Below are 23,615 nucleotides of genomic sequence, written 5' to 3' on the forward strand. Positions count from 1 at the left end.
GTTACCCGTCGCCATCTCTCTGCCCCAAGGCCGGCCGTCGTTTACTCTTCCTCGGAGTGGCAAGAAATCCTGACCTTGAGAACAAACGATCGCAGAAGGGTAGCTTTGCGAGGCACTGGAACTGACACTTTTAAAATCGATACATGTTGTTGCGTTACAATACGACCGTAGCAGGATCGGCGACATTGCTGTTACTCTTATGTAGTTGAAGGCGCAGTATAGCTCTGATAGTCTGGTGGTGACGGAAGACCACCAGCCGTTTGAACAAGCCATTCAGCATCACCTTGTAGGGCTAAACGCAGGCACTGTCAGAGCGCAGGTCGTCCTGCCTTTGAAAGAGTTTCCGAAGTGTCCCGAAATCGGTGCACTCAGAGCGTTCGTCCATCGACAGGTTGAAATTGTAAACGCTGGTGTAGCCACTTTTAATTAAAATCTGATGATGATGATGTTGTTGTTGTTATTCTTGTTGTCGTCGTAGTCGCCGTCATTATTAATGTTAAAGTAAAGCAGTAGTTAGATTTGTTGCTACCGTAAGGTGTAGAAGGCACAATAGCTCTGATAGTCTGGTGGTGAAGGAAGACCACCAGACGTTTGAACAAGCCATTCAGCATCACCTTGTTGGGTTAAGTGCAGGCACTGTCAGAGCGCAGGGCGTCCTGCCTTTAAAAGAGTTTCCGAAGTGTCCTGATGTGCCCTTTAGCAATGCCAAACAGGTCAGTGAAAATGGCATCCTTTCGCCGCACTTCTCACAGCCTAGCCGACCTGAAACACCTGAGCCCGTTTTACCAGCAGGCTTTAACGGTAACCATTTGAAGCAAGAGGCAGCGGTGTCAGTTTCCGTAGTGTAGCGGTTATCACGTTCGCCTAACGCGCGAAAGGTCCCCGGTTCGAAACCGGGCGGAAACAGCCTACTGTGGGCTGGCCCTTTTCGTCATGCTTGCCCTCGTGGTTCCCCGGAGGCGGTGGGTGTCTTTTCTTCATTGGAGTGCCCGCAATCGATGCACTCAGAGCGTCCGTCCGTCGACAGGTTGAAATTGTAAACGCTGGTGTAGCCACTTTTAATTAAAATCTGATGATGATGATGATGATGATGATGTTGTTGTTGTTGTTCTTGTTGTCATCGTGGTCGCCGTCATTATTATTGTTAAAGTAAAGCAGTAGTTAGATTTGTTGCTACCGTAAGGTGTAGAAGACAACAGTTGGTATGGCGTGTGATATCAAAACATTCAGAATACTTTTAACCTATATAATTTATAAGCTTTGTAAAATAAACCCAAATATATCTTTTGCGGGGATAAACGCTGTTCTGAGTAGTTTGTGACTTGTTTAATACCAAACAAAGCATCGCTATAAAAAAAAAAAAAAAATCACTGTAAAAGCGCTAGTTATTTTTGATCTTTATAGTTATTTTCTAGGCTCAGGTTGTTTTTTAGTGCTTATAAAGGCCTGAAATATTCTTAGTGGTTGTTGACTATAGGTCTTGATGTTTAAAATTTTTTTTTTGAGAGACCAAAAGGTTCTAATAAAAGTATAGAGTAGAGAGGAGAGAGATCGTCTCCATCTTGGTTTCTATTTGAAATTTGATGCAGTGTCATTTTATTGGTTGGTTTTGATATGTTAATTGGTAACAGGGCGGCACAAAGACCAGACCAGAACAATGCCTTACAAGCAGATCCGGCATGTGGCCATCAGTATAAGTATGAAGGTCTGGTCTTCAGCTCGACAGACTCATACTGACCTTTCGATTTAAGACTAAAGATCAACAATGTCCGGAAACAACATCAGCGATTCGATTTAAACGAGTTTTTAGGCAAGTCTTCAGATTCTTTTCATTGACTCAGAGCGTGTTGTGTGCATGTATTGTAAATAAGGCTATAACATCTGTTTTAAGTTCTGTAAAATTATTTTTCAGCCAGTCAACAGGAGTTAATTCCCAACGCTGAGGAGATCATCTGGAACAACGACGGTAAGATTTTTGTGTTTGCGCTCATGGGTTCTTATGCATGGGTGTGTGTGGTTTGAAGCGGCTCATTAGAGTTATGAAAACGTTTTAATATATATTAATGCCGGTCTCTTTAATTACACAGAAACTATCGAAAGGCCTGTGATTAATGTCTCCGAGGATCGACCAAGAGAAGTGGTTGTCCCTAGACAGGCTGTCTGCCGACCGGGTAAGAACTAAACCCCTGTTTGTTTGTATAACGTTTCTGTAAGATGTTTGAGTCCAGTTTTGTTAATTTAAAAAAATTATCCTGTCTAACAGTATTAAGAAACGTGGTTCGAGACAACGAAAGGCCTTCCACATCGAGGGCTTGTTTCGTTTTACCTTCGAGAACCGTAACCTTTCAAGAATCTGAAAGGCCGTCAGCCCCGGTATCTGATAGCTGTGAGTATATATCTGCAGCCTGTAAGAGGTTAAAGCTTTTTATAAAGCGGTGTGGTTAAAGGTTAAACATGTCTCTTACCTTCACAGCGGTGCAAAAAGCTAAACCAGCCGAAAAACATAAGAAACGATTATCCTGTGGAGGTAAGTAAGATCTTTCAAACTTTAATGTTTTTAAAAGGGCTTTGTTTGCCCATTGAGGGCTAATATTTAAGCGATGGGTGACCGTTTCCTGTAGGGCGGGGGGTTCTGGGAAAGATCTTTAGAAGTCCGGACAGGTCTATGCTTGTTTCTGGGGAACGTGTTTAGAAATGACCGATTGCCGTACCGTCTGGTTAGGAAGTAAAGCCGTCCGAAAGGGTTTAGTAAGTTGTTTGGCTTATCTCCCGCTATTATACTTCTGTTTTAAAGTGGTTGTAGGAAAAGGCTTGAAGGTGTTCATTGTATTTAATATTTAAACAGATCGTGAAAACGTTTGTGAAACAGGAAGTCCCGGGATCAGGAAGCGTTTACACTTGGAAGGTTCGTTTAAAAATGAAATGTTGTTGTGTGTGTGTGTGTTTTATTAACAATATTACAGTTTTTAAAGAAACATTTAAGAAACAGTTTATTTACAGCGGCTTCTCTGTTTTAAATTTATTATCAAGTCCTAATAAATATATTGTCTGTAAATAATAAGGCGTTGTAGTGAATGTCTAAGGCTATTTTCAAAGGTCTAAAAAAGCTAAAGGTTTTGAATGTCCTGGACATGTTGTTTTAAGTTTGATTTCTGTCGCCGTTTAAAGATGTAAATGTAATGTATATTTTTATTCTTCCCAAGACTCTTGGGATAGTCATTCTGTGAATGAGCTATTGAGGACAATTACCCTGTCTAAGTGGGATCAAACATCTTTCCCGGTGAGATCACCGAGAGGATCCCCCACGGTGGTCTTGGAGACCCCCCAACATCTACTCAGGCCACAGCCTTCTGGGGGTAATTCAACACCCCAGATTCAGCCCGCCGCATTGTCGGGCGGAACAAATACAGGCATCCAACAACCTCAGGGGTCGCCGTCAGTCAGGGCTGACACACCACCCAACGACGGCCTAGTTTCAACATCGTCCCCCCAGACCCGTTTCTTGGCTACCGAAACGCGGAACAGTAACCCCGCGCTTGGCCAGGGTGTCACCGCAAAGGCCTTCTTGGTCTCCGTCCATGAGTATACACTCGCTCCTTGCCTCCTTCGACCGAGATTTACCGGAGCGACCATCCTTTGAAGCTGAGCCAGGCCACCAGCCCCCGGAGCTACTTCCTGAAGGTCGGCATGAGTTGCTACATACTTTGTTACAAAATCAAAGACTTGTGTTAGTGGGGCAAAACCTGGTGATAGAGAGCCAAAACACCCTTATTAATACCCTTACTAACGAATTGTACCGTATTTAATGTTTTAATAGACACAAAACGCCTTACTATTGTGGGTTGTTGGAAAAATAAAAAATAAATTAAAAAATGTCCTGACTTGGTAAAAGAACTCACAAACTAAAGGATTATGAACAAGCTAGGGCCCCAAAAAGACCTTCCCGAGAGAACATCCCCGGCCCTGTTGTGAACTCCTCTGATGTCCCAATGAACCTGGAACTATTACAAATGATAAATGATTTAAATAACCCCCAATTACCACCGATAGAATGTGAATTAACAGACTTACCGGTGAACCCCGACCTGTTACAGATGGTCAATGATCTAAATAACCACCTCCCACCGGTAGCGCTTATAGAGGTTCACCCCCTAGTTCACCCCGATTTGTTTGAAATGGTGGAGTCTTTGGAGGAGCTACCCCGACCAAATTCTGCCCCTATTATAAATGATTTGAAACAATTAGAACACAGGATGGCGGCAGAAGCAGCCATCACTATAGAGGAGGGTCTTGACATTAACCGGTTGGATATCTTTGAAGGACTTTTACAGGCTTTCAATGAGCCTCCTCAAAAAGGGGGTTTTGTAGATGTCAGCAGTGGGGGTGTTCGGAATGTGGAGGGTTCTGAGACTGATAAGGCTGTGGAGGACATGCTCTGTGAGAATGTAGGGGGTGAAGGCTTTGTTCAAAATGATGATGTGTCCAAGAGTACCAGTGATCCCGTGATTATAGATAGACCGGCCTATAACAATTTTGAAATGATTCAGCGTTTTAATTTTGCAGAACTTTTAAATTGTGACAATTATGCAGAAATATTTGTCAACATACACGAGGCCTTGCAGAAAATGCTTGAACAGGTTGCTGAAAGGGTCAGACCTCGAGATGTTGTACAGTTAGAACTCAGAGGGGATGATTTGTTTAGCAACCTATCTGTAATGCTGAGTGGAGATAATTTAGATGTCTGGCTAAAATCGAAGCGTTATTGCAAAGAAACGCAGCCATCTTAGCTGATGAAAGTCTGTCTCTGGTAATGAATGTGGTTCGTAACCCTGAGGGTGGGGCGCTTAGAAGACTGTCGAAATGCTTGAAGAACGACATAATTAGGACCAAGCTCAGGCAATTAGTGGTGAGTTCCAGTGGGGACAATAAGCTCTGTTTTGCTTACAGTTTAATAAAACTACTCACCCCCGACATGCCTGAACCCCAAGCTCTGCAAGAGGCTTTAATGCTTCATCAGAGGGCCGGCTTAAACTCTCAACAGATGGTTGCCTTTTCAGACATCACCAAGTTGCAGGAACATAACTGTAAACCCCGCCAAGAGACAAATGTCCAAACTGATTTTAAACAGTCTGTGGGGTAAGTTTGGGGAAAGAAATTACCGTCTAAACACAACCTTGATTAAAACCCCTGAACAGTTTATAGAATTTACGTTTTCCAAACAACATGCAGTATCACACTTTCAATTCTTAAATGACCACGTGGCACAGGTCCAGTGGAGGGCCCCTAAAGATTTCCCCACCAAACAGGGGAACGTTAATGTTTTCATAGCGGTTTTTACCACGGCTTACGCCCGGCTTGAATTGTACAACTTAATGGATCAGTTGCAGGAACGCACGCTCTATCATGATACTGACTCTGTAATCTTTGTCACCAGGCCAGGGGATTGGGTCCCTCCCCTCGGGGACTACCTTGGGGAGTTAACGAGCGAACTAGATCCTCAGGACCACATAGTGGAGTTTGTTTCAGGGGGTCCTAAGACGCATACAGAACGGCTGCGGGTAAGACCTGTATGAAAGTTAAGGGTTTCACTCTGAACCATTGTAACAACAAGCTCATTAACATCAAGTCTCTGACGACCCTGGTAGAAAGTTTTGTAACCGAGAAAGACGCGCCTCCTCGTGAGATTATTACAGCCGGAAATCAGATCTATCGCAATAAAAAGGGGTACACGTTGGAAAATAGATCACTAAACAAACGGTTCAGGGTGGTGTACAATAAAAGAGTCTTGAAGACTGATTATACCACTCTGCCTTATGGATATTAGTGGTGGTTTTGATAACAGACTTCAACACCCTTTCTCCTGTATTATAGCCGGTCCCTCCAATTCGGGGAAGAGCTATCTTATAAAGAACATCATAGAAGATGTGGACGCAACCGTGTCCCAAGCTCTTGACAACATAGTGTGGTGTTACTCTTGCTGGCAACCTCTCTACGATGATTTGGCTTCGAAAAAAAATAATCTGTAATTTGTGCAAGGTCTCCCCGCCTCGTTGTGTGACGATGACTTGTTCCCGCCCGGTCAAACTAATCTAGTGATCCTTGATGACCTGATGGAGCAGGCCGGTGACAACAGTGAAGTGGAAAAAGCTTTCACAAAGTACACTCATCATAGGAATTTAAGTATTATTTATTTAGTTCAAAATCTATTTTTTCAAGGTAAAAAAAGCCGCACTATTAATTTATATGCCAATTATATCATTCTTTTTAAAAACCCCAGAGATAAACTACAGGTCACCGTCTTGGCTCGTCAAATGTACCCTAACCAGACCAAGTTCTTTTTGGAGGCATTTGAGGATGCCACCAAAAAACCCTACGGGTACTTGATTGCGGACTTAAAAGCACAAACCCCAGAAGACTTTCGCCTCAGAACAGGTTTGTGCCCGCCCGATTGGCCGGCAGTGTATGTGCTAAAGAAAAGGAAATAAATAAGAATGTCTGTTCGGATTAAAAGAAATCTGCCACTTTTGCAAATGTTATTTGAGGGGAGCCCGCGCCATAGGAAAGCTGTGCTGGCAGGGGCCCCCTCGGATTTGATCGAGACCCTGTGTGAAATAGCTTTTAACATCTTACGCGGTAATATACCCCTAACCCCTTCTCAACAATCTAAACTCAAAAAACAAAAAGCGGTTATCAAGATCATCGCTAATAAGAAGTATTCTATTAAAAGAAAAAGAAAGAAGATTAATCAAACCGGGGGTTTTATAGGACCGCTGTTGAGCATAGCCGTGCCTTTCCTAACCAGTCTTCTAGCTTCCAGAGTGGGTTAATAATGGAATATGCTCAGAAAATGTTTTTGATCCCTCAGGAGCAGCTTGAGAAACTGAGAAAAAATGTTGTCGGGCCAGAGCCCATTAGACAAATGGCCGAAAACAACCTGGACTCTGAAATGAAAGCTATACAGGCCAGGGCCGATTTAAATCAGTATTCCAAAGCCCAGGTGTATTCCAACATGTTACAGCGCTACCTCCGTCTGGTTAGACAGGGTGAAAAAGATCAATACATTTTAACTTTAACCATGGCCTCTCAAGAAAATGGTTCTGGGGCTGATGCGGGGGGTTCGGTTGATAAAGATGTTGCGGTGACCGAACCTGTTGAGAGTTCAGAGGGAGATGTTGTAACGGATGTTTTGAGAAACATGCCGGCCAGAAGCAAAAGACATGCAGAATATATCCTGCACAAAATGGTTCAGAAACCGCGGGTAACGGCTTGGAATGAACAGGGTGAATTTGTTTTTAAGGGACAACTGATCAAAGGTTCACACGTTTGATTTGTTGAAGAGTGTCACTAGCACTAATAAGGTACCCGATAGTCGCCGACCTGTAGGCTGGAATGCTTTCCTACAGGCGATGGCCTGTCTGAACATGCCCCAATCAACAGTTCCTAACCAGGAAACGCGATAAAAAATCCATCTGTGTAAAGAGGTGGAGCCTGATCTGACTCCGATATCTCATTACTCTGACCGTGCTGAGCGACCATCCTCAGGATCTATCCATCGTTGGGAAGCTTATTAATCTCATGTTTTTATTTGTCTCCCCTGTAAATAATGACCCGACAAACAATTTTTTTTTTTTTTTTTTTTTTTTTCAAATGTTGTACATTTATTTATACCATAACCCCTGCTTTGTATAAGAATTGTGTTGAATAAAAACAAAACTAATGATTCAAAGGCTGTTTTCATTATTTTTTCACCTTAACACGCATGACATCTTTTAAAATCCTCACAAGAACACCCCATCTGTATACATGGCTGGCTAGGGTCGTAAGTCATTGTGTTATAAGGGGGGTCCACAGTGTACTGACAAACTCTGCCACTTTTTTATCATTTTGGCCTAAATCCTCACTGTACAAGGCCATAATATCGGGGTATGACCTTCCTTTAGATCTATGATATAAGAAAAACACACAGTGCTGACCACAAGTGAAGGTCTGAAGACTTTGTACTTGACGACCGCTGTAAATGGTTTCTTGACAGTTGTTGAGCAGAAAGTTATTGATCTTCCGAGGGAAAGGTCTGAAATCCGGGGGGTTTCCATAGGAATCAAAAAATTCACCACGGTGGTCCTACCTTAGATAAATAGCCAGCCAATGTTCTCCGGGCATATTTTTAGGGTGTGTGTTGATTATGTACATTGCAGGTAAATTCTTGATCTTAAATTTAGGTAGCTGATCGCAGGCGTAGACTCCTTGAAACAGTTTCCGTGAGCCGGCCAGGGCATTCATGATGTGGTTGAGCTCTCTGGTGTTCATTTTAATAATAATCATACAGAACGTTTCTCCTCTGATTCACCTCAATAATGTTGTCAAACACAGCATACACGACCATATTTACAGTGCGTGGTAGAGGCTGCTTGAAACGCATCTCCAAACGCATATTGCCCGTCTTCATCAGTGAAAAATGTTGTCCACACTCTTCGTCAGGGGTCAGGTTGAAACCGTACAGGGTGTAACCGCTGCAGTATTCCCGGCGATCGATCAGCAGAGTTTGATCCTTGAGATGGCGACCCGTAGCCAGTACTACACTGTAATATTCACGAACCGCATTGCCGTTTTCAAAGTCAGGTTGAAAAGGTCTGGATGGAACCTGCACACCATCGACGTACAACGCTATAAATTCCGCGTTATAATGTTTAAAGTTAAAGGGGTTCTTGTTGTAAACCCCGGTAAATGCATCATTATCCACGAGACCAATAATAACCTGTTTTGGGAGCTGTCCTAGAAACAGATTTTCCTGGTTCATCACCCGTGTCCCTGCAGTCATATTGACTCTTTCGATCGGGTACTTAACGCCTGCGCGTGTCCTAGTTTAACCGCCGGGGAGACGGACACTTTTTTCACAAACAGCGAGGCCGATAATATGGTCAGTTTATATTTTTCAGTATCAGGGGTCATCAGATAAAAAGCACTTTTACTACGGATCATTTTAATTTTAATGTCTACCCCGTTGAGCATGAGTTTTTCTTGGAAAAATATGTCTGCATTGATATGCCCCATTAGCTCAAAGGTCCTCCCTTCTGTTGAAGAGGCCGTTCTTTTTTGCAAACCCTTATTGAGTCCCTCTGGATCCTTGTCGTCCATAGCTTCCGGGTTGTCTTTGAAGAAAAGGCCGGGGCTGAACTGTTTGCTTAGGGTCTCCTCACTATAATTAAGTTTACACTCCATCATGGCTCTATAGGGGTAAGTATTGCTGCTTTGACTAATGAGCCGATCTCCCAGGGTCACATCCACCTGTGAAAACATGGTGGCCACCGGGTAATTGATGACCCCAGCGTTGGCCGTCTTCTCGATTGCATCGCCATCCTCATTAGTCACTTTACAGTTCATTAAAATAAATGTGTTATTCAAATCATTATAATCCTCGCCATTGCCAGCTATAAAAAACTCCAGAGGGGCCATGTCTGAAATTGCAGAAAGAGGGGGAATCTCTACATATATGCTCTTATCTATACTCGTTTGAGTGTATGGAACTGTAAACAGATCCAGTTCTGATTTGACGCATTCTTCCAATAGACTGTGGACAAAAGACATGTTTAAAAGATATATCCTGAGGCTCTATTTTTCTTTCTTTGAGACTTTCTTTTTGCAGGTTTTTTCTTGTGCTGCTTCCTTCTCCGAGTGTTTCCACGATATGTTGGAGAATGAGAGATTCTTCGTTTTTTGTTAGCCACGGATCTTCGTCGCCCTGGTGGACACATGCTGTTTCTTCTTTTACCCCCCCTCCTCGCCATTACCATGAGACCCGAACCCTCCTGATGCTCATGGCTAGCTGCCCGGTTCATAACATTGGTGAACACGTCACTAACAATATTTTTAGCCGCTGATTTCAAGTGGGGTCTGGCTATAGCAAAGCCTCTCTTAAGCAGGGGTACGGCCATTCTAAAGAGACCACGAAAGAGTCCTCCTAGACCGGCGCCATACATTGTGGGGGCTCCTACAAAACCGGGCAAGCCGTTCCATCTTGCATCTTGTAATAATCCACATTGGCGCTAGGATCTACATAACCCCTCGAGGTAGCCATTTTAATAATGTACACACTGTTTCAGGGGTCGAAAATGTAGTTTGACAACTTAACTTTACCGAAGCGGAAGGGTACGTTGATATTCTGATCCGATTTGACTTCGATCGTGATGTTGTCAAAGTGGGTCTTTGAGACTGGTACGTAGTGTGGCTTGTCATAAGTAATTGTGACCATGTCATTGCTTTTACCTTTAATAAGTACATTTCTCAAAAGGGGGACATAACTATCCCCGACCCTCTGGTGGGTTATGATATCCGTATACACATAAAGAGTGTAAAAGCCGCCCCACCACTTCTGAGAACCTGCTCTCTGTGTCAGAATAGAACCCTAATATACGCCCCAGTTGGCCGCTGGTTTGAATGCTAATACCTGGTTTTGACACCTTGTACAATCTGTTTTTAATAGGGTTGTAATATAGCTTGATGTTGGGGGTGCCTTCTGAGAACTGTTTATGCATCTCATCTAATATTTTATCTACATTGTCATAATAACCTCCTTGTATCGTGAATGTCCATTGACTCTTTTTAACATCATCAAAAATGGCGAAGGTGGCATCCTTATCTTGTAAAACAGCCCAAGTGTAAGGATACTGTATTTCCGCCAACCCCACTTCCCACGACCCCCTTAGATCTATAGATTTTCCAAATTGTACCGTGTAACTGGATATTTCATTTTTAGGGTATATATCGAGAGAGGCGTTACTGGGTAGAGTCACGTAGAAGCCTCCTGATTCCATCTTGAGTATCGAGAGTAATGCCCCCAACACACCCGCGGGCATGTTGTTATAAGGATTGAATATCGCAAACCTGTTGTTCCGGGACCCAACTATTGAACTTTTCAGGCCATCCAAGCCATTTCACCAACACATATTTTTTCCGGTTCTGGGTTTTTTCAGCTAATATCTTTTCAACTCTGTATACACTGTCTTTACCCACAATAATTTTTTGTAACTCGGCTTCGTAAAACGTTCCTTCTATATCCTCCCCGTCATAGTCTTTTAACCGGTACACGGGGGGGGCTCTAGCCAACTGTTCGGTAACTGTAAAATATTCGTCAGAAAATGTTTGTTCATAACCTTTGGCAAAAGTACTCCTTAGCTTTGAAACGCGAACCACATCACCGATGTTGAACTTATAAGTAGTTTTTCCCTTCTTAATAAATGGTCCGTATAATTTTGTATAGACCTGAAAAGAATTACTTTGATCAACATCTATAGACTTCATTTTAATACTGGTGTGATACCCTTGGTTGTAAGCATCAATAAAATCCTGAACTTTATCAAAATACTTGAACGTGTTGACCGCTGTAAAATATCTCCACATTTTGGTCTTTATGGTGCGGTTAAACCTCTCCACTACCGATGCTTTAAGCTCATTTCCGGTGGTGAAATGATGTATTTTGTGTCTCTTCAGTAGATTCTGAAATTCTCTGTTGAGAAACTCTTTTCCTTAATCAGTCTGCAGTTTTTTAGGACATCGACCCTGGGACAATATATCCTCAAAGACCCTCGTCACCGCTCAACCTGTTTTATTATGTAGAATTCGAGCCCAGGCATATTTTGATTAAACATCGATACACATCAACATCAATTTGTGACCATTGTTATGTTTTGATAAATTTGACATATCGACTAGATCCATTTGCCATTGTGAGTCTATGTCAGTTGCATATACGCGGTTTCTTTTAAAGTTAATCCTGAGAGGTTTATGTAAGGTATAGGCGTCTTGTTCCCGTAACCATTCTGAAACAACCACATCATTAACCTTCACTCCGGCCTCAGCGAGTCCTCTTTGAAAACCCTTCTTACCCGCCAAACCCCCAATCTTGGCTGGGTTGTAGTATAGTTCCTGCATTTGGGGAGCTTGCCGAGTCATTCTGTCAAATAACCACACAGACCCACACTATGCGCAAAGTTTTTATACATGGTTTTTTATTCAACTTCAGGAGAGCAGATACCCCTTTTTAGACATTTGAGAAAAGTATAACATACACAACAATTTTTTCTACGGTCCAGACAAAAAGAAATCAGATGATTGGTTACTTGATCTATATCAACAAATATACCTGTTTCTTTATCTTGTAGGCACACACCTCAGTTACATATGTAAATAAAACAACAATATGACCTATTTTAAAATTAAACAGAGGTGTATTAAACATGCTCAGTAAAAGGTCATACAGATGTTGATGAAATGGCCTAATATCATTCTTGGCCCCCTTGAGCGCTTCATCCCAGTGTTCGTACCCCCCGATCTTTGTTACAGCAGCCATTAACTTTTCCAGGTTTGAAAGTTGATCCTCATCGATGGTTAAATCTGTAGAGAAAAGGCTCGCGTTGGCTACTTTTCTGTCAAGCACATGGTGTAATAGCGCTCTCAGGTTAGCTGCAGAGTGTTGATGACAGAACCAGTTGCAGAAGCAGTCCAGAACATTCCCCATGTTCAAAGTCCCTTAGTTCAGGTCAGAGTCTGAATCAGTGGCGTAGATGTCGAATTCTTCGTCGCTGTCCCCAGCTTTAACTTCTTTACGGAAGAAATAAGCTTTTAGCTTGCCAGCGGTTTTTCTACTCGGCTCATCCAGGTCATTGAGCAGCTGCCCAAGTTTCTCTATTATAAACGGCTCCTTTTTCAGCTCCAGCAAAATCTCATCTATGATTTTCTGGACTTGTCCCGCAGTGACATGTATGTGGGAGTAAGACAGCGCCTTGATTAGTGCCGGTTTCAGCCACGGTTTGTTCAGTCTTCTGTAAAACACGTTGAAATAGAACAGGAAATAGTAACGGTCTGGTTCAAACAAACAACTGTGTCTCAACTGACTGGGGTGATTCACTTCACACCCCCGACAGACTTCTTTCAGAGCTCGGTCGATGAGAGCACTCAGAATATACACCAGGGTGCTTTTAACCACTCTGCTTACTTGGTCACATACCCCGGGCATAAATCCTTCATCTTCATCACGCCCCCGGGACTGTCCGATGCTCATTGGTTCGCCTGGTGGTTTGTGGGGTGTTTCTACATCCATTGGACTGACCCCCTCCTGAGACGCACAGACGGTAGACAGTTCGGCAAAATCGAGGCCCTCCATGAGCTCCAGAGGCTGGGGATCCCCGAGACTCATTTGGACATCCATCGCACCGCATGTTGTTTCGTCCTGAGGGACCGGGGTCTGAGGTCTTGGAGAGTAACCGCAGTCAAAGGGTTCCAGAGTGTATACAAAATCTGGGGAATAGAACAAGGGGTGATCCCGGGTTTGAAGAGGCCTGTAGAGCCTGTCGACGTCCGCAGCTTTCGGGTAAGACATTCTCTTTAATTTTAAACCATGAATGAATTGTTGCGCCTTTTATCCTATCTCTTCACTACGTCATGACACACCGCCCTCTTAGAAGAGAGTAGCCCCTGAGCCGTCAGACCCCCCTCCAAAACCCCACACGTCGTCTGTTTTATCATCGTCGTCGTCATTCAAGGGGGATATATAATCCATAATCCAGCATATTCTCCTTCTAACCAAATCCAGTTGCGAACATTTGGTCAAGATGTCAAAACCATCATTTATACAGTTTATGACCTCTTTCAAGAACGGCCAGTCCACGGCGTCAAACATCATTTCAGTAACCTGTTTTTCTGGATCCTCTTGCCCTTGAGCAATGCAAAATAGGTCAGTGAAAATAGAAACCTTTATCTCACAGGTTGGCCCACGGGAAACGCCTGTGCGCGTTTTACCAGCCTGCTTCGATGGGAGCCATTCGAAACGCTAGGACAGGTCGGTTTCCGTAGTGTAGTGGCTATCACGTTCGCCTCATACGCGACAGGTCCCCGGTTCGAAACTGGGTGGAAACAACCCGCGGTGCACGTATGCCAGTGCCGTGTTACCCGTCCTCATCTCTCTGCCCCAAGGCCGGCCGTCGTTTTCTCTTCCTCGGAGTGGCAAGAAATCCTGACCTTGAGAACTAATGATCGAAGAAGGGTAGCTTTGCGAGGAGCTGGAACTGACACTTTTAAAATCGATACATGTTGTTGCTGTTACAATACGACCGTAGCAGGATCGGCGACATTGCTGTTACTCTTATGTAGTTGAAGGCGCAGTATAGCTCTGATAGTCTGGTGGTGAAGGAAGACCACCAGCCGTTTGAACAAGCCATTCAGCATCACCTTGTTGGGCTAAGTGCAGGCACTGTCAGAGCGCAGGGCGTCCTGCCTTTGAAAGAGTTTCCAAAGTGTCCTGATGTGCCCTTGAGCATTGCAAAATAGGTCAGTGAAATTAGAAACCTTTATCTCACAGGCTGGCCCAAGGGAAACGCCTGTGCACGTTTTACCAGCCTGCTTCGATGGGAGCCATTCGAAACACCAGGACAGGTTGGTTTCCGTAGTGTAGTGGCTATCACGTTCGCCTCACACGCGAAAGGTCCCTGGTTCGAAACCGGGCGGAAACAACCCGCGGTGCACGTGTGCTAGTGCTGTGTTACCTGTCCCTGTAACGCGGCCGGCCATCGTTTTCTCTTCCTCGGAGTGTCAAGAAAGCCTGACCTAGAGAACAAACGATCACAGAAGGGTAGCTTTGCGAGGCGCTGGAACTGACACTTTTAAAATCGATACATGTTGTTGCTGTTACAATACGACCGTAGCAGGATCGGCGACATTGCTGTTACTCTTATGAGTAGATAGTTGGGTTTTTTGGGCGCGGCCTATTTTGTTATGACGTATGCCCTAAGCTTATTAATATTCCTACGTCATAATTGGGGGGCGTGATTTTAGGTAGAGTTATTTCCTTAATTATTCCTACGTCATATCCGTCAGAAAGTGTACACCCATAAAACCCTGAACAACAAGGCCGCCCATAACCTGTTGTTCTTGTTGTTCTTGTTGGTCAACTGTAGAGTGTGAATGGGTCGGCTCTTCCTGTAGTGGTTGGGGGTCTTTTTTAAATATACATTTAATGGTTTAGTAAATCTAAACCGTTATAAGATCAACAAGTTCTGTTGTCTGTAATGGTCCCAGGTCTTAACAATGCCAATTTTGAATTGTGCGTTTATCATATTCACACTGTCTCTGTCTGTCTTTCTCTCTCTCTCGCCCAATCATTTTATAAAATTCAACAAGTTCTGTTGTCTGTTATGATCCCAGGTCCTAACAATGCCTGTTTTGCATAGGGTACTTATGTTATCCACACTGTATCTGGCTCTGTCTCTCTCCTCAAATTTAATTAAAAATTAAATTAAAAAAGAGGGTGTGTGTGTGGGTGTTTGTGTGTATAGGTTAATTGTTTTTGTAAAAAAAAAAAAAAAAAAGCTGTGGTTATATTTTATCTCTCACATAATGTGTTCAGTCGTTTTACTTAAATACATTCTAGGGTCTTAAAGCTCATAAGAGTTAGACTTAAGATAAGGATATGCTTTTAAGGTATTTTAGCAGTCTCAATCCCTGATGATAAGGAATCGTTTAAAAAATGAAAACAACTGATCACTCAATGCTAAATAGATCACAACACTCAAGGCTAAATCACTCACACCATGGGGGGCGGGGGTGTGCTCAGACAACAATAGGTATGGCGTGTGGTATCAAAACATTCAGAATACTTTTAACCTATATAATTTATAAGCTTTGTAAAATAAACCCAAATATCTCTTTTGCGGGGATAAACGCTGTTCTGAGTAGTTTGTGACTTTTTTAATACCAAACAAAGCATCGCTATAAAAAAAAAAAAAAAAATCACTGTAAAAGCGCTAGTTATTTTTGATCTTTATAGTTATTTTCTAGGCTCAGGTTGTTTTTTAGCGCTTATAAAGGCCTGAAATATTCTTAGTGGTTGTTGACTATAGGTCTTGATGCTTAAAAATGTTTTTTTGAGAGACCAAAAGGTTCTAATAAAAGTTTAGAGTAGAGAGGAGAGAGATCGTCTCCATCTTGGTTTCTATTTGAAATTTGATGCAGTGTCATTTTATTGGTTGGTTTTGATATGTTAATTGGTAACAGGGTGGCACAAAGGCCAGACCAGAACAATGCCTTACAAGCAGATCCGGCATGTGGCCATCATTATAAGTATGAAGGTCTGGTCTTCAGCTCGACAGACTCATACTGACCTTTCGATTTAAGACTAAAGATCAACAATGTCTGGAAACAACATCAGCGATTCGATTTAAACGAGTTTTTAGGCAAGTCTTCAGATTATTTTCATTGACTCAGAGCGTGTTGTGTGCATGTATTGTAAATAAGGCTATAACATCTGTTTTAAGTTCTGTAAAATTATTTTTCAGCCAGTCAACAGGAGTTAATTCCCAACGCTGAGGAGATCATCTGGAACAACGACGGTAAGATTTTTGTGTTTGCGCTCATGGGTTCTTATGCATGGGTGTGTGTGGTTTTGAAGCGGCTCATTAGAGTTATGAAAACGTTTTAATATATATTAATGCCGGTCTCTTTAATTACACAGAAACTATCGAAAGGCCTGTGATTAATGTCTCCGAGGATCGACCAAGAGAAGTGGTTGTCCCTAGACAGGCTGTCTGCCGACCGGGTAAGAACTAAACCCCTGTTTGTTTGTATAACGTTTCTGTAAGATGTTTGAGTCCAGTTTTGTTAATTTTAAAAAATTATCCTGTCTAACAGTATTAAGAAACGTGGTTCGAGACAACGAAAGGCCTTCCACATCGAGGGCTTGTTTCGTTTTACCTTCGAGAACCGTAACCTTTCAAGAATCTGAAAGGCCGTCAGCCCCGGTATCTGATAGCTGTGAGTATATATCTGCAGCCTGTAAGAGGTTAAAGCTTTTTATAAAGCGGTGTGGTTAAAGGTTAAACATGTCTCTTACCTTCACAGCGGTGCAAAAAGCTAAACCAGCCGAAAAACATAAGAAACGATTATTCTGTGGAGGTAAGTAAGATCTTTCAAACTTTAATGTTTTTAAAAGGGCTTTGTTTGCCCGTTGAGGGCTAATATTTAAGCGATGGGTGACCGTTTCCTGTAGGGCGGGGGGTTCTGGGAAAGATCTTTAGAAGTCCGGACAGGTCTAGGCTTGTTTCTGGGGAACGTGTTTAGAAATGACCGATTGCCGTACCGTCTGGTTAGGAAGTAAAGCCGTCCGAAAGGGTTTAGTAAGTTGTTTGGCTTATCTCCCGCTATTATACTTCTGTTTTAAAGTGGTTGTAGGAAAAGGCTTGAAGGTGTTCATTGTATTTAATATTTAAACAGATCGTGAAAACGTTTGTGAAACAGGAAGTCCCGGGATCAGGAAGCGTTTACACTTGGAAGGTTCGTTTAAAAATGAAATGTTGTTGTGTGTGTGTGTGTTTTATTAACAATATTACAGTTTTTAAAGAAACATTTAAGAAACAGTTTATTTACAGCGGCTTCTCTGTTTTACATTTATTATCAAGTCCTAATAAATATATTGTCTGTAAATAATAAGGCGTTGTAGTGAATGTCTAAGGCTATTTTCAAAGGTCTAAAAAAGCTAAAGGTTTTGAATGTCCTGGACATGTTGTTTTAAGTTTGATTTCTGTCGCCGTTTAAAGATGTAAATGTAATGTATATTTTTATTCTTCCCAAGACTCTTGGGATAGTCATTCTGTGGATGAGCTATTGAGGACAATTACCCCGTCTAAGTGGGATCAAACATCTTTCCCGGTGAGATCACCGAGAGGATCCCCCACGGTGGTCTTGGAGACCCCCCAACATCTACTCAGGCCACAGCCTTCTGGGGGTAATTCAACACCCCAGATTCAGCCCGCCGCATTGTCGGGCGGAACAAATACAGGCATCCAACAACCTCAGGGGTCGCCGTCAGTCAGGGCTGACACACCACCCAACGACGGCCTGGTTTCAACATCGTCCCCCCAGACCCGTTTCTTGGCTACAGAAACGCGGAACAGTACCCCGCGCTTGGCCAGGGTGTCACCGCAAAGGCCTTCTTGGTCTCCGTCCATGAGTATACGCTCGCTCCCTGCCTCCTTCGACCGAGATTTACCGGAGCGACCATCCTTTGAAGCTGAGCCAGGCCACCAGCCCCCGGAGCTACTTCCTGAAGGTCGGCATGAGTTGCTACATACTTTGTTACAAAATCAAAGACTTGTGTTAGTGGGGCAAAACCTGGTGATAGAGAGCCAAAACACCCTTATTAATACCCTTACTAACGAATTGTACCGTATTTAATGTTTTAATAGACACAAAACGCCTTACTATTGTGTGTTGTTGGAAAAATAAAAAATAAATTAAAAAATGTCCTGACTTGGTAAAAGAACTCACAAACTAAAGGATTATGAACAAGCTAGGGCCCCAAAAAGACCTTCCCGAGAGAACATCCCCGGCCCTGTTGTGAACTCCTCTGATGTCCCAATGAACCTGGAACTATTACAAATGATAAATGATTTAAATAACCCCCAATTACCACCGATAGAATGTGAATTAACAGACTTACCGGTGAACCCCGACCTGTTACAGATGGTCAATGATCTAAATAACCACCTCCCACCGGTAGCGCTTATAGAGGTTCACCCCCTAGTTCACCCCGATTTGTTTGAAATGGTGGAGGCTTTGGAGGAGCTACCCCGACCAAATTCTGCCCCTATTATAAATGATTTGAGACAATTAGAACACAGGATGGCGGCAGAAGCAGCCATCACTATAGAGGAGGGTCTTGACATTAACCGGTTGGATATCTTTGAAGGACTTTTACAGGCTTTAAATGAGCCTCCTCAAAAAGGGGGTTTTGTAGATGTCAGCAGTGGGGGTGTTCGGAATTTGGAGGGTTCTGGGACTGATAAGGCTGTGGAGGACATGCTCTGTGAGAATGTAGGGGGTGAAGGCTTTGTTCAAAATGATGATGTGTCCAAGAGTACCAGTGATCCCGTGATTATAGATAGACCGGCCTATAACAATTTTGAAATGATTCAGCGTTTTAATTTTGCAGAACTTTTAAATTGTGACAATTATGCAGAAATATTTGTCAACATGTACGAGGCCTTGCAGAAAATGCTTGAACAGGTTGCTGAAAGGGTCAGACCTCGAGATGTTGTACAGTTAGAACTCAGAGGGGATGATTTGTTTAGCAACCTATCTGTAATGCTGAGTGGAGATAATTTAGATGTCTGGCTAAAATCGAAGCATTATTGCAAAGTAACGCAGCCATCATAGCTGATGAAAGTCTGTCTCTGGTAATGAATGTGGTTCGTAACCCTGAGGGTGGGGTGCTTAGAAGTCTGTCGAAATGCTTGAAGAACGACATAATTAGGACCAAGCTCAGGCAATTAGTGGTGAGTTCCAGTGGGGACAATAAGCTCTGTTTTGCTTACAGTTTAATAAAATTACTCACCCCCGACATGCCTGAACCCCAAGCTCTGCAAGAGGCTTTAATGCTTCATCAGAGGGCCGGCTTAAACTCTCAACAGATGGTTGCCTTTTCAGACATCACCAAGTTTGAGGAGTTGTTGTCTTTAAAAATTGTTGTGTGGTACCATTGTGAGGTAAAGGAAGTATTTGTGAAATTTCAGACACATCCTGAAACCCATACACAGACACTGTTTCTCTTCCTAAGTGATAGTCATTACTTTGGAATAAAGAGTTTGACGGCTTTTTTGGGTTGTTCGTATGTTTGTCATTGTTGTTATAAGGCCTTCAATGATAAGCTTAAGCACCGCTGTGACGGTTACTGTAACGTCTGATTCAATCCCCAATGTTGTAAGGGTTTGGCCCCTACCATCCGATGAAAAGATTGCTTAAGGATTTGTCTCTCTGCGTTCTGTTTTTCCGAGCATAAGGTACAGAGGGCCGCTGCTGAGGGGGTTAAAAAACTGAGTTATTGTGATCAAACTAAATATTGCCCGCAGTGTTGCCTCCAGTACCGTTTTCATGAGGTTAAACCACACAAATGTCTGGAGCCGAGATGCAGGATCTGTAATGCTGATTTAACCCCGGGGTCCGAACACCAGTGCTTTATTCAGCCGGTTAAAAAGGAGCCGCCGCACAACCGGTATGTCTTTTTTGCTTTTGAATGCCGGCAAGAAAACGGGGTCCACGTTGCTAATTATATACACTGTATTGACATGTTGGATCGTGAGTGGCCAGCTAGCGGTGAGAGTTGTGTCAGGGAAATCATTACGCGGTATCGCGGTCCAAAATACCTCAATTACACATTTATTGCCCACAATGCTAAGGGTTATGATTCTTACATTTTGATGAAGTATCTGGTGGAAAATGGGGTGACCCCAAAAATAATAGCTCAGGGTAGCAAGATCATGTGTTTCACCGACGAAGCTTTCAACTAACGTTACATAGACTCGTTAAATTTCCTCCCCATGAAATTGAGCGCTTTGCCTAAGGCTCTGGGTTTTGAGGCTCAGAAGAAAGGTTGGTTCTGCCATTTTTTTAATACTAAGGACACTCAAAATTATCGAGGGTCCTACCCGCCCGCCTCTTATTATGGGGTTGATACTATGATGTCTCATGAGAGGGAGGAATTCTTTAAATGGTACAATACGGTTAAGGGAGGTGTTTTTGATTTCCGAGAAGAGATGGCCGCTTATTGTAAAAATGATGTGGTGATCCTTAAAGAAGCCTGTGTGCGTTTCTGCGCCGAGGTTATCAACACATCGGGTCTCGACCCTTTGCAAAGTGTGACCATAGCGTCTCTCTGCATGAAAATGTATCGGTCCAATTTCTTGCAGAAAAACACTATAGCGGTCACCACTTCTGACAACTATCGTGCTAGACAAAAGAACTTTTCGACTGTCTCCATACAGTGGCTGGAATACCTGAGTGCCCGGGATAACATCTTCATCAGACATGCTTTAAATCAAGGGGAAGTCAAAATGGGGCCTTACTACTTAGACGGTTTTAGCAACGTGTCCGGGCGGCGTACCGCTTATGAGTTTGCTGGTTGTATTTACCATGGCTGTCCTCAGTGCTTCGACCCAAACACCTTTAACCCCGTAACACAAGAACTCTGCGGTGATATGTACTATGATTTCCAGGAACGAATTGAAACTTTAAAAAACACCTATGGTTTGAACGTGCTGGTGATTTGGGAACACGAGTGGACGACCCTGAAGCAACAGGATGCGGGGGTACAACGGTTTATGGAAACCTTGGACTTTCCTGAACGTCTAGAGCCCCGGGATGCGTTATTTGGGGGTCGTACCAACGCCCTCTGTTTACATTATGAGGTAAAGGAGGGTGAGAGAGTAGATTACTATGATTTCACCAGTCTGTACCCTTATGTCAACAAGACCAAAATGTACCCGGTGGGGCGTCCAACCATTGTTTATCGTGACTTTCTCGAAATCAGACATTACTTTGGTTTGATCAAAGTCACCATGTACCCTCCTCGCGAGCTGTTCTTACCCGTGTTGCCTTACAGGTGTTCGGGAAAATTGATGTTCCCTCTGTGTAGAACGTGTGTGGAAACTGAAAATCAAACTACCTCTTGTCTGCACAGTGATGAAGAGAGAGCGCTGACGGGTGTCTGGTGTAGCATTGAGCTTGACAAGGCGGTGGAGAAAGGTTACAGAGTCGGTAAGGTGTATGAGGTTTGGCATTTTTCTGAAAAACCTGATACTCTTTTTGCTGATTACATTATGACCCATCTGAAAGGGAAACAGGAGGCATCGGGCTATCCCTCATGGTGTGTTGACTCCGCGGCCAAAGAGCGATACGTTCAGCAATATTTTGAAAAGGAAGGGATCCGTCTAGAGCCGGGGAACATAACTGTAAACCCCGCCAAGAGACAAATGTCCAAACTGATTTTAAACAATCTGTGGGGTAAGTTTGGGGAAAGAAATTACCGTCTAAACACAACCTTGATTAAAACCCCTGAACAGTTTATAGAATTTATGTTTTCCAAACAACATGCAGTATCACACTTTCAATTCTTAAATGACCACGTGGCACAGGTCCAGTGGAGGGCCCCTAAAGATTTCCCCACCAAACAGGGGAACGTTAATGTTTTCATAGCGGTTTTTACCACGGCTTACGCCCGGCTTGAACTGTACAACTTAATGGATCAGTTGCAGGAACGCACGCTCTATCATGATACTGACTCTGTAATCTTTGTCACCAGGCCAGGGGATTGGGTCCCTCCCCTCGGGGACTACCTTGGGGAGTTAACGAGCGAACTAGATCCTCAGGACCACATAGTGGAGTTTGTTTCAGGGGGTCCTAAGACTTACGCATACAGAACGGCTGCGGGTAAGACCTGTATGAAAGTTAAGGGTTTCACTCTGAAACATTGTAACAACAAGCTCATTAACATCAAGTCTCTGACGACCCTGGTAGAAAGTTTTGTAACCGAGAAAGACGCGCCTCCTCGTGAGATTATTACAGCCGGAAATCAGATCTATCGCAATAAAAAGGGGTACACGTTGGAAAATAGATCACTAAACAAACGGTTCAGGGTGGTGTACAATAAAAGAGTCTTGAAGACTGATTATACCACTCTGCCTTATGGATATTAGCGGTGGTTTTGATAACAGACTTCAACACCCTTTCTCCTGTATTATAGCCGGTCCCTCCAATTCGGGGAAGAGCTATCTTATAAAGAACATCATAGAAGATGTGGACGCAACCGTGTCCCAAGCTCTTGACAACATAGTGTGGCGTTACTCTTGCTGGCAACCTCTCTACGATGATTTGGCTTCGAAAAAAAATAATCTGAAATTTGTGCAAGGTCTCCCCGCCTCGTTGTGTGACGATGACTTGTTCCCGCCCGGTCAAACTAATCTAGTGATCCTTGATGACCTGATGGAGCAGGCCGGTGACAACAGTGAAGTGGAAAAAGCTTTCACAAAGTACACTCATCATAGGAATTTAAGTATTATTTATTTAGTTCAAAATCTATTTTTTCAAGGTAAAAAAAGCCGCACTATTAATTTAAATGCCAATTATATAATTCTTTTTAAATACCCCAGAGATAAACTACAGGTCACCGTCTTGGCTCGTCAAATGTACCCTAACCAGACCAAGTTCTTTTTGGAGGCATTTGAGGATGCCACCAAAAAACCCTACGGGTACTTGATTGCGGACTTAAAAGCACAAACCCCAGAAGACTTTCGCCTCAGAACAGGTTTGTGCCCGCCCGATTGGCCGGCAGTGTATGTGCTAAAGAAAAGGAAATAAATAAGAATGTCTGTTCGGATTAAAAGAAATCTGCCGCTTTTGCAAATGTTATTTGAGGGGAGCCCGCGCCATAGGAAAGCTGTGCTGGCAGGGGCCCCCTCGGATTTGATCGAGACCCTGTGTGAAATAGCTTTTAACATCTTACGCGGTAATATACCCCTAACCCCTTCTCAACATTCTAAACTCAAAAAACAAAAAGCGGTTATCAAGATCATCGCTAATAAGAAGTATTCTATTAAAAGAAAAAGAAAGAAGATTAATCAAACCGGGGGTTTTATAGGACCGCTGTTGAGCATAGCCGTGCCTTTCCTAACCAGTCTTCTAGCTTCCAGAGTGGGTTAATAATGGAATATGCTCAGAAAATGTTTTTGATCCCTCAGGAGCAGCTTGAGAAACTGAGAAAAAATGTTGTCGGGCCAGAGCCCATTAGACAAACGGCC

The 23,615-nt window shown here is 43.2% G+C and overlaps 3 non-coding genes across 3 annotated transcripts; all 3 read left to right on the forward strand.

The window, feature by feature from the left end:
* Nucleotides 1–833: 833 nt before the first annotated feature.
* Nucleotides 834–906, forward strand: trnav-aac (transfer RNA valine (anticodon AAC)). Its single transcript has one exon. It is a non-coding gene; the product is annotated as a tRNA-Val (tRNA).
* Nucleotides 907–13,838: 12,932 nt separating this feature from the next.
* trnam-cau (transfer RNA methionine (anticodon CAU)) lies at nt 13,839–13,911 on the forward strand. The gene has a single exon. It is a non-coding gene; the product is annotated as a tRNA-Met (tRNA).
* Nucleotides 13,912–14,431: 520 nt separating this feature from the next.
* trnav-cac (transfer RNA valine (anticodon CAC)) lies at nt 14,432–14,504 on the forward strand. The gene has a single exon. It is a non-coding gene; the product is annotated as a tRNA-Val (tRNA).
* Nucleotides 14,505–23,615: the final 9,111 nt, after the last annotated feature.

This window comes from Amia ocellicauda (genome assembly GCF_036373705.1).
Source record: "Amia ocellicauda isolate fAmiCal2 chromosome 11 unlocalized genomic scaffold, fAmiCal2.hap1 SUPER_11_unloc_4, whole genome shotgun sequence".
NCBI lineage: Eukaryota > Metazoa > Chordata > Actinopteri > Amiiformes > Amiidae > Amia > Amia ocellicauda.